Raw genomic sequence first — 12,161 nt, 5'->3', positions numbered from 1 at the left:
TAATACCTTCTAGTTTATTTAGGAATAAATGCCTTTGGAAATGAACCACCCCAAAACGGGAATTCAGTACATTCAGAAGATGATACTGATCTTTCTTTTTTCTTTTTCTTTGGATGCTGGTCTTTCTTGTTTGCTCTTAAGTCTGATGAACTGGTGAACTGATTTTATACCAGATGCTGGTTTATTTAAAGCAGCTACAATTAACCAGGAGTGAATCCTGAAAATCACTCACTGAATTTATGATAAACAAAAAACCTGGGTTCTATCTCCAGAGATTTTGATGTCAAAATTCTTCCTTGATGATTTTGATGTGCAGCCCTCGTTGAGACTTCCCTCAAAAGAAGACTTTAAAAAAATATTTTAAGATCTCTATCGTTAAAGTGGTGTCTGTGAACAGTCACACCACACTTGTGCACCATTTAGTTCCCATAACTAAAGAATGAGTCAAGAGGAAATTGGAGGGTTTGGCATTCCCAAATCCAGCTGGCCTGCGATCCTCCCTACACTGTCCTAGCCTGAATTCTAAAAGAAATCAGGTCAACTTTTCCAATGTAGGTGCCCTGGGCTTGGTTCCCACTGTGTGAAACTGTGCCCCGCTCTCCCTCTCATTCTATGTAAAGTAGGAGATTTTCATTGGTCACTTTCATTTTGGGGTGGAAACCACATTTTCCTATGGCCACTTGCATCTTTGGAAGGTTTCCCTCTCTGTAGAGCTCCTGGCGATCTACATGGCAGTTTTCTTGCACATTAGCAACTAGACAAAGCAGGGGAGTTTTGTTTTGTCTTCAATCATGCCCTTCTCTCCCTACCTGCCAAGAGATTCTGGTTTAATTGGTTGCGCCTGAGGTGTTTAACTATTTTAATAGCTTTCTGGATGATTTTAATACGCAGCCAGATTTAAGAACCACTGGTCCATAGCATCCTAGTTTGGTCCACAGGTCTAAGGATCTGACTCATTATATTAAGAACCATCAATAAAGAAAAACATTGCCTGGATTTATTATAAACATTCTGGGATGTATACACATTCTTCATTATAACTTTATTACAGCTTGGGTATTTATACATCAATGTGCAGGTCCAACTGAGTTGTCCAGCATTTATAGAATGCGACATGTTGTAGGGAGTGGCACATGGGAGGCAGGGATTGGTCATGGTGAGCCTTATCTGCCATCCTCAGGGGAGGGTGCCTGGCACATTGGGAGCATCAGGCCAGAAGAAGCCCTGACACAGCACCATTTCCAAGAGCAGGGGGCTCTCCCTTTTCTCTCAAATTCCTCTTCTGTTGGCTGCTTGTGTCTGGATTTCTTTAATTTGGAGAACTAAAAAACACCTTTCAATTTTCAATGCTTTTTCCCCTGAGAGTGATGATGCCTTAGTCCTTGCCTGTCATACACACCTGCTGTAGGGATTCATTAGGCCCTTTCCCGAAATCAAATCTTGGTGCAGGTATAAGGGGGTGAAGGAGGAGGCTCAGGAAGAAGAGATGGGGGGCTCCAAAGCCAAACTTCTATTTCTCCCATTTTTCCAAATGATAATTTCAAGTCCTTCAACTCAGAAACTTCTTTTTTCTCTCCATCTTTCTGGTCATTCATATTACCAAATTGCCGATGGCTTTAGTATGGCTCTCAGGGCCACCCTGTTCTTCCCATTGGTCTTTCAACAGCTGAGTGCAGGCCCTCGTCATCTCCCTTTTGGACTGAGGTGCTCACCAGGTTCCCCATTAGGTTTCTTAAATTTGGGCCTGTTCTCCCTTAAACCATGATGGACATTGCTGACAGGTGCTGTTGCCAGTTGTTCTCTCAAATTGTGCTCAAGAATCAGACAACCCACACTTTTTTGCCTGGCTTAAAATCCTCACAGTTAGGCTCATTTGTTCAACATTATTTCTGATTCCCGTGCACAATGATCTCTTCATCTACTCTGGTCACCTCACTTCTCCCTCCTTTACTCTTCCCTACCTGCAAAGTCCCTGTTTCCTTACACTCCTCATAGAGTCAATGTCTTTAAGCTCATTCTCTGCTCAACAATCTAGAATTTATGCTGGTCTCTCGTACTGGAATGCCCTCCTTAAAATATATCCCACCTGTCTTCGAATGCCCATCTCAACACACCAGCCCTCTGTGTAGCTTTCACGAGTGCTCCAGGCTAAATTCACATTTCTCTTTCTCGAGTGTTTGCTGGCACTCAAATTTTTCTTAGGTCTTTCTTGCATTTGTATAGAGGTTAAGTACATGGTATTTGCAGTCAGACAGATGTGACTCCAGGTTTGAAATCTGGCTCTACCAGTTATTATCTGAGTAAATTAACTTCTCTTGGTCTCAGTTTCCTCGTTAGAGAGGCTGTTTTGGCACAGTGACATAAGACACAGAATCAGGGGTCACACTGTTTGGATTTGGATTCTGGCTTTACCACACACTAGCTAGGTGTGCTGGAAAGTTAGTTTACCTCTCCAAGCTTGAGTATCTTCATCTGTAAAATGGGCATATTGACAGTAGAAACTTCAGAGGATGATCGTGAGGACTAAATGAGGTAATCCAAATAAAATGTTTAGCAAATTCCTGGAAATGCTTATTAAAATGGGGACCAATCACCGTTGGGAAGAGTGATTCTTTCCCTCTTCAGGTATTACTTTCCATGCATAAGGAGCTCAAATGAAGTAAAAGCCCTAGTTTCCTTCCTTCCTTATACTTGTACCTTGGAGGGGGAGTGTAGAGTGGAGTAACGAAGTTAACTGACTTGACCGACATGCTTATGAAGAACAAGTAGATTGTGCTTGGCTCAGCTCCTCCCTTGCTTCCTCTTGCGAGTGGGTTGCCCACTCTCTGTTGCTCCCTGCCATACATTTTATAAAGGATTGCCTCTCCATAAGGAAGTCTGCTGTGGTCCAGAGATAGCCTGTGTGAGTTTATTTACTTCTGGGGTACTGAAAAATCCAATCATCTGCAAATATATGCTCTCTCGATAATAAAGATGACATGTTTGGTAACTTTGTCTTTTTCTCAATTCATTCAGAATTCAGGGAGACAGAATAGTCCTTATTGGACTCAAAAGCACCCATTTCTTTTGGTTTTGGCCATGTTTAAATTATGTAATGCATAACACCATACACTGGGGTTTGTATAAATTGGAATTCCTTACTTATGTAGAATAGGAATCTACTGAAAGGCCATAAAACTACTCACATAAGAACTATACTCAGAAAGGACAGGAGATAAAGAAGCTCTGTCAAGAACCAATGGAGAATTGTCTTGGGGCACCACCATCCAGGATACCAACTCCAATTACTTTAACTTTTCTTGTTACTCTGCTCAAAATTCAAATTCCAGGGACAGAGTCTCTGATTCTTAGGGTTAGGTCATATGTTCACCCCATAACAGTGAAGTAAGGCATTGCTACTGGGAGCCTCATCAGACAGTGACCAATGGGTCATATTGCCTCCACCCCCTCAGTCACAAAATGGGGTATGAATGCTGGATGGCAAAATCAAACAAATATATTAATAATTAGCCTCTACCATTAATAAACATGAATGCAATCATTCTCATCATTAATTCCCTAAGTAGATTTAAGGTGTCCTAGTGGGAAATAACTATGTCTTACACTTCTTTCCATACTTCACAGCATTAAACATAGTTTCTTTTCTTTCTTACATCCAAGAGCACACCTGGATTTACCCTAAATATCTCCACAAGCTATTCTTTGACACCATGGTTTTTTTTGTGTGTGTTTTTGTTTGTTTGTTTGTTTGTTTTTGGGTTTTTTTTTGTCCCAAACCATTTTATATCTCATTTTAGGCAGGCCATCCTGAAGCGTAGTGTCTCCTGAGGACACTGGGGCAGTTAGTGAGCATATACTGATGGATGAATTATGAAGAAAATGGTCATTGCCTATTATATTGAAAGGTAGCATGCTGAGTAACTCAACATGTTACTCAACATGTTCACTGTTAACTCAATGATGTGGTTTGATGGTCAAGCACATGAGACAAGATAATAGAGTCAGAGAGTTAGAGACTGAGAAAGACCCAGAAAGAGACAGAAGAGATCAAGACAAGAACAAGGACTGAGGTAGATGGACTATAGTTTTCCATGGCCCCAGAAAGGTCCAAGGAGAATTGGTATTGTGTAGGTAAAAGTTGTTGAGGGACAGCTGCTTGGTATTTTGAGAAACATGGATGATCCACTGTCATAACCCTTCAAGATAATTTCTTCTGGAAAATACAGACCATGATTATCTTTCATGGTGAAGAGTGCCCTTTCCCCAGTTGTATCAGCATTATGGAGCCTTCAGGAAGTACAGAACCTCAGGCCTCACCCCAGGCTTATGAATCCTATTCTGCATTTTGACTCCCAGGTGGCTCACATGCATATTATAGTTTGAGAAGCACTGCCCTGGGGTATTCAGAGATCACTAGAGGGAAGACTTGGGTTCTAATACTCCCTTTATCACTCTCCAGCATGGGACACTAGAAATGACTTATTCCTCCTGAGTCTCAGCTTTCTTACCTGTATAGTAGGAAGGACATATCTGCATTCATTGTTTTTAGGGCTTCTTGGACATAACAAATGAAATTTGAATGTACAGGTATTTTGAAAACTGGAAAGGGGCCTGGAAATGGAAGCTCTCCAGTCACTTACTCTGTGTGGCTCGGCAGGGGACAATGACCTTCCTCCTGGCCCTCACTTCTGCGTTTAACTTTACCGCTGTATTCTTTCTTTCTAGCTCTGAGTAAACTCTACCGTGTGTGAAAATGTGAACAAGTCAGCAGATGATGCATTTATTTTTGAACACGTTAATTTCTTTATCAGCTCTATTTATTTTCTGAGGGCATCACTGTATTACATTAATGCTTCAAGTTGTTAACAATACCAGCTGGCACTGCAGGCATCACTTATATTCACAGCATAAAAGCCCAGGGGGTAGCATGAAAATTGCCATCCAAACCCCAATGCTGGATTCCCTCCTTGGCATGCTTTTCATTTCCCCTTGGGAGAGCAGATCCACCATTCCCTTGCCTGTTCTCAAAGCTTTTATTTATGATAGGATTTGGCTCCTCTGCAGTTTATTTTGTTCTTCTCTAGTGGATTTTGAGGCCGTGGGGGAGCAGAGACTCTTTGTAGGTTCTTTCTTAGCTCTGTTTCCTCAAGCCTTTAGCACATAGTAGGAATGCAAGAAATACCTGTGTAATTTGAGTGGTGGAGGAAAATACAAAATCTACCATTTTATCCGTATCCATTTATTTGTTCTCACCATCGGTGGAACTTTCAGGTAAGTGATCTTAGACAGTATAGAGTAGATCTTGTGCTCCCATGTGCTTTAATAGCACACTTCAAAATGCTCATCACTCATATATGCATGCATTTTCAGTGGACATCTCTCCTGACAGCTTGTGAACTCTCTGATAGCAGGGATTGTCTCTTATTCCTTCCCATATCCTCAGGGCCCAGAACAATATCCATCACATAGTAGGTGTTCAATAAACATCTGCAGAATTAAAACGAGTGGTTTGACATAGATTCCAATTTCTGAAGATTTCTACTTCAATACTATGATTTATAAGAAATAAATATTTGGTCATCCGATGACCAAATATATCTCTTTTCTTGGCTGTTCTAATCTAGTAAATAAAATGTTTCTCTGAGTTCTGTGAGCTGCTCTAGCAAATTAATCAAACCCGAGATGGGATCTTGGGAAACTTTGATTTACAGCTAGTTGATTAGAAGCAAAGATAATGACCTGAGCTGGTGACTGGCATCTGGAGTGTGAGGGAGTGTGTGGAACAGGGGCTGTTTTGTGGGACCGGGCCCTCAACCTGTGGAATCAGGTGCTATTTATGGATAGAGAATGATAGAACTGAGTTGAATTAGAAAATACCCAAGTGGCATCTAGAGAACTACTTGGTGCTGTCTGGGAAAGCTTGCCCCACTTTCCACATTGGAATTGGGTCTAGAGCCCTAATTTACCTGCCTTTGCTGCTCCTTTCCACAACCAATTTATTTCAACAGTAAACCTTTCCCAGTTGGAAATCTGGCCAATTTCTTCCCAGTTTAAGAAGTTTCCCTATCAGTTCCCCCCTACCGCCCCTCCCCTCACCGGCCTACTGCCTGGAGAGAAGGAAAGTAACATTTATTGAATGCCTACTTTCAAAAATATGTGACAAGTGTTACTATCTCTACTTTTCTAGTGACAAAAAAATGATGCCCAGAGGGTAAGTGTCATGACCAAGGTCCCAGAACTACTAAAAGACAGGGTTTCAACCCACATCTGACTGAATTTATAGTCACTCCTTCCACAGAATGACATTTGACTGCGTAAGGGATGGAAGATTCTTACATATTTTCTCTCTGGCATCTGTTCTTTAAGGCAGCAACTTGGTCTGAATAGGGCCCACAGGACTAACTGGTCAGAGTTTGAGAAGAGTGATATTCTGAATTTAATTCCTTGTACAGATTTATTTTAACACGAGTTGCTTCGTAACTCAACCTTCACTCTTCCACACCAGGCGATCTCTTTCCAGCTGGGGCATGTAACTTGACCGTGGTTCATTCCATCTTTCTCAGATCTAGGGCCGTGATGGCCAGCCTGTTTCTTATAGATGCTTACTAGTTGATCCTTTCATTGGTGGTAGGAACTGGGTTAAGGCTCAGAGTAATCTCTGATGCAAGTGTGTTTGGATTGTCAAGAAATATGTATGTCCCTCTGTCCCAGCATAGAGCCCGTTCAAGTCACATATTTCATTAAGTCTAAAGAAAAAAATGGTCATCAGCATAATTATTGTTTGGCTGGAGACTCATCAATAACCATTACTTAAAAATACATATTCTCATAACTTATACTTCATTTAATCTACTACTTAATGTTGTAACTGAGTTTTTTGAAGCATTCTTTCAACATCCATTCACCAAATATGTATCCAATGCCTACCTCGAGGCAGGGACTTTATGAGGTACTGAGAATGGCAGGGAGAGAAATCATGGGTCCTGATCTCAGGTATAATTCACTCCTACAAAAGTGCTCACATCTGCCTGACGGACTCCAGGGAGGTTTTCCAGAGGGGGAGGCTTTGCTGGAGACTGGATAGAGGGAATGAACATGTCTGGAAGTAGTCAGGTGGTTGGATGTTGTATGGTAAGGTCACAATACCTAAGAACGACTGTAAAAACAATGAATTCTATAGTCCAATCATTTCTGCCCATGAAGTATTATTTAATGGCTTTAAGGGGAAAAAAAGGTTTTTTTTTTTTTTAAAGAAGCGAAAAGAAGCATCTGAAAACATTCAAGGTCACAGTTGTGCTCTGAGCACTTTCTAATAGGTTTTTCCTGTCCTTATGTGGTCATTTTGATAGAAAAGAACTCTGCATTTCAATCGCCAGAAAAGAGCCATCAGGCTGAGCAAAGAGAGAAGCTCTTCATGGGGTCCTTTAAAATCCGGTGTGGCTGCAGTGCTCTTGATGGAGACAAATGGGACAATCTGGTCACTGACAATGGAGTGGCAACTGTGATAAAGGGCCCTTCTCTTAATGGCAGTGTCCTCTCCAACCAAGCCACAGGGCGCTCTAGAAAAATGCGTGTGCTTTCCAGCCCCATGTATTTTTTTTTCTCTTGAGAGAGAGAGAAATAATTTTATCATACAGCTGAGGGGACTTGGGTCAAAGTTACATTGGGGGCTCTGGTTAGACCTGATGAGTAGATGGGCAGCTTATTTTAAATGGTGGCTTACCATATGACTCATTCATCACTGTCTCATAACCTAGAAAGCATCTAGTCTAAACTCTTTTCAGAAAAATGCAGCTCAGAATGGTCCAGCAATTTACCCCAAGTCACACAGCTGATTAGCACCAGGTATCTATTAATCCAGTGCTGACTTTATAGTTAAGTATTGACCTGCCTATTCAATGTAAGTTATTTCATTAATAATCATTTACTGAATGCTTCTGGTATGCTAAACACCTCATTAAGCCATAGATTATTTTCAATGGAGAGGCAGCATCCAGTTGTGAACTGATGCTCACTGCTTTTGGGTCTTGGGCTGTTTGCATAATCTCTCCAAAGCCTCAGTCTCCCCATCTGCAAAATGGAGGAGATAATAATAGTTCCCGTTGCAAGGACATTATGAAGGTTAAATGAGATAACGCATGTAGAGATCAGCACGGTGTCTGGCTGACTTAATACCGGGGTCACTGTGATTTAATCCTTCTGGGCTCTTCTGCCAGAGCAAAAACCTTTACTCTATTATTTCTGCCTGCCCTAAAGGTGGTTATGAAAGGTTTATTTCCTCTGTGCTGCTTTCATTCTAAGGCCCTCTAAATCCCCAGTTGACAACTCTGGAGGGCAGAAGCTTATCTCCTTCACAGCCATCCCCTTCTCAAGATAGCTCCTTCCTCCTCCTCCAGGTTCTTGGCAGCCTCCAGGGGAGGCCACATTCAGATGTATTCTCTCAATACACCCTCATACCCTTGGGAGGGAGCTTTGTCAATGGTATGTCCCCATCTCCTGAATCCATTCTGAGAGGAACAGGGGGCCAGCCCCCGATGGCATATCATCCATCTCTGAGCCCAGCCAGGTTTGGGTTGGCTCACAAGATCTGGGACTTGTCTTAGTCTCTGACGTTTAAGAAAGGGTTCCACAGAGGCCTGGAGTTAAAAAAAAAAAAAAAACACACCCACACATAATAAGCAGCGCTGCACATCAGCCCTATTGGCAAGAATCAAGAGAAGAGCACAGTTCAGCACATACTTGGCCGTGCACACTTTTAACAGCATAATTGAGTTTTCCTGGTTCCTTCCGAAGCTTGATCACCTCTAATGTAACAAGTTATCTTCTTGGCAAGGTTTTTGCACCCTGCTTCTCCGGTCTCCTTTTGCAAATCATCCTCCCTGTGAGTGAGTATGCAACCTACTTTTGTGCACAGCTAGTTGGAGGGAATGCTGGCCATTCCAGTGTGCATTAATGATGGCAATACATTCCCGAGGGAGGCAGAAACTTCAGCAGAGGTCTGGAACAGATTTGCGAAATACTCTATCTGCATAAGGGCGGTCTCATCCATCAGTGAATTCCTTAGCCCCACAGCTTGTGAGGCTCATTTGAATGGTTACCTTTTGTGGTTTCTTTGTCCCTTTTAATTTGAAGAATGAGCTTTTAATTTTGGATCTCTTAAGGAAATTTTGGAGCATCTTGTTCTTTTTGTCATCTGGGAAAATGAGGATGTACCTTTTAAGTGGGGCAAGAGGAATGGCTGGAGAAAAAGATATATATATATATATGGTTTTGTTTGTTTGATGGGGGGAGACTTGCATCACATCAATTTGCCATTTTAAACTTCAAGACAACTGGTCTGCAGAGAGGTTAATTGATTGGCAGAAGATCACAAGGACCTTGTGTATTTCTCCCCAGGTTAGTCTGCCTCCAAACACCATGCACTACAACACGGATAAAATCATTTCGTCGTTTTATTACTTCTTCCCCAAGTCAAGAGTTCATTTCTCATCCTCAAATTAGCCTTCTTCTCACACTTCTTTCTGTGCTCTTTTGATGTAAACATCATGCATCTTTTAGGATCTGGGGCACTACGTATTTTTCCCATTTGAATTCCAGTAAGGATATAATTTCCTTATATACTTAGTTTTTTTCCAACACTACATGGTTTGATTTACTAAACAAAACCACCCAAGTTTCTTCTAATTTGATTTGTGTTTGAAGTATTAATATACAGTGGAGCAATTAATTCTCAAAATCTCTTTTCCCTGTTGATGTTAGCTTGAAATATAGCTAGAGTTTTTCTTTCCACATGCTGTTTTTATCCTGAAAATTCCTATTTGTGGCATTCAGTATCTAAAATGATCAGTATCATTTGTCCCAAACTACATGTTTAATTCATATTTTTGGTCATAAAGTCATTTATGTTTTAGTGTCAGCAATAATTTGAGAGGCGCTTATCAATAAGTACTTCTACAATAGCAATAGGACCTCTGTTGAATAGAGAACGTATGCGACGGGGTTGGCCTACATAATTTTGCAGTTTGGGAAGCTGCAAATTGTTGTCCATGGCTGGGGCTCAGGATTCATGAGTGGCAAAGCAGTCTGGATTTATCCTGAAGGGGATGGTACATCATAGGATATTTCACCCCTAAGTATGATTTTTGCTGTGGGTATTTTGTATAGGTGTCCTTTGTAAGATTAAGAAAGTTCCTATTTGGAGCTTGTCATGAGATTTTAAAATCATAGAATGGAGATGACTTCTATTAAATGCTTTTTCTCCATTAAGATGAAAATATGATAATTAGCCTTTATTTTGTAATGTGGCGAGTTAATTGTTCCAAGTTTTTCAACATTAAACCAATCTTGCTTTCTCAGAAAAAAATCTTTCTTGGTCCTAATACATTAAACCTTTTTAAACACTGCTGTATTTGATTTCCTAATATGTTTTTTGCATCTTCATGACTGAGATGATCTTGTCCTGCTCACTTCTTGTAACGTCCGTGTCAGATTTTGGCATAATGATTTTGTTGGCCTCATAAAATAAGTTTGCGAGTTTTCCATTTTATGCTGTCCTCTGAAACAGTTTGTATATAATTGGCTATGTCTTCTTTAAATGTTTGGTAGAAAACACTAGGGAAGCCATTTGGCACTGAGTTTTCTTTGTGGAAAGTTTAAAAATTATGGATTCAATTTCTTTGATGTTATAGGATGATTCAGATATTCCATTTTTTTCCCATGTTAATTTTAATAAACTGTATTTTAATGTTAATTTTTCTATTTTATCAAAGTTTAAAATTTAATGACCTAAATTATTTATAATATTCTCTTGTTATCTGTTTAGTACCTGTAAGATCTGTAATGATTTTTCCTTTTTTCTTACCTAACATAGGTTATTTTTCTTCTGTTGAGAATTCTCTTGATTAGTCTTGCTAGATAGTTACTTTTATTATTAGCTAGTCAATTTTATTACTCTTTTTCAAAAGACCAACTTTGGTCTTTTTTTTTTTTTAAAGATTTTTTATTTATTTATTTGACAGAAATAGAGACAGCCAGCGAGAGACGGAACACAAGCAGGGGGAGTGTGAGAGGAAGAAGCAGGCTCATAGCGGAGAAGCCTGACGTGGGGCTCGATCTCGTAACGCCGGGATCACGCCCTGAGCCGAAGGCAGACGCTTAACCGCTGTGCCACCCAGGCACCCCAACTTTGGTCTTTTTTGATTTTATGATAACTTTGTTCTTTCTTTCCTTAATTTCTGCTTCTATTATTTTTTTTCTGTATCCCATTTTCTTTGGAACTTGCTCTTCTATTTCTTTTTTTTTTTTAAAGATTTTATTTATTTATTTGACAGAGATAGAGACAGCCAGCGAGAGAGGGAACACAAGCAGGGGGAGTGGGAGAGGAAGAAGCAGGCTCATAACGGAGGAGCCCAATGTGGGACTCGATCCCAGAACGCCGGGACCACGCCCTGAGCTGAAGGCAGACGCTTAACCGCTGTGCCACCCAGGTGCCCCTGCTCTTCTATTTCTAATTTCTTGAGATGATTGCTTGGCTCATCACTTTCTGTCTTTCTACTTTTATAATACATACATTTAAAGGTAGAAATTTCCTGCAAGATGTATCCTATAAGTATTTTTATGCACTGTTTCCTTGATCTTTTAAAGTATTTTCTAATTTTAAAATTTTGATTTTGGGGCACCTGAGTGGCTCAGATGATTAAGCGTCTGTCTTCAGCTCAGGTCATGATCTCCAGGTCCTGGGATCAAGCCCCATGTTAGGCTCTCTGCTCATCAGGGAGTCTGCTTCTCTCCCTCACTCTCCCTCTGTGCTGTCTCTCTCTCTCTCTCAAACAAATAAATAAAATCTTTAAAAAAAATCGGGACGCATGTACCCCTTCATATTAGCATTTTTGTATTTCTTAGGTAAATACCTAGTAGTGCAATTGCTGGATTGTAGGATAGTTCTAATTTTTGACTTCTTGAGGACCTTCCATATTGTTTTCCAGAGTGGCTGTATCAGTTTGCATTCCTACCAGCAGTGCAAGAGGGTTCCCCTTTCTTTGCATCCTCACCTACACCTGTTGTTTCTTGTGTTGTTGATTTTTGCTATTCTGATAGGTGTGAGATGGTATCTCATTGCTGTTTCAATTTGTATTTCCCTGATGATGAATGATGTTGAGTAT

General features: G+C 40.6%; 1 protein-coding gene across 1 annotated transcript in view; it reads right to left on the bottom strand.

Moving 5' to 3' along the window:
* Positions 1–12,161, bottom strand: part of STXBP4 (syntaxin binding protein 4) — a 219,997-nt gene that overhangs the window by 24,299 nt on the left and 183,537 nt on the right. The gene's annotated exons all lie outside the window — the stretch shown is intronic.

Source organism: Ursus americanus, chromosome 23, assembly GCF_024610735.1.
Source record: "Ursus americanus isolate L20-20 chromosome 23, mUrsAme1.1.p, whole genome shotgun sequence".
Classification (NCBI taxonomy): domain Eukaryota; kingdom Metazoa; phylum Chordata; class Mammalia; order Carnivora; family Ursidae; genus Ursus; species Ursus americanus.
The sequence above is the reverse complement of the archived record's forward strand: the minus strand, read 5'-3'. Positions and strand labels throughout refer to the sequence as shown.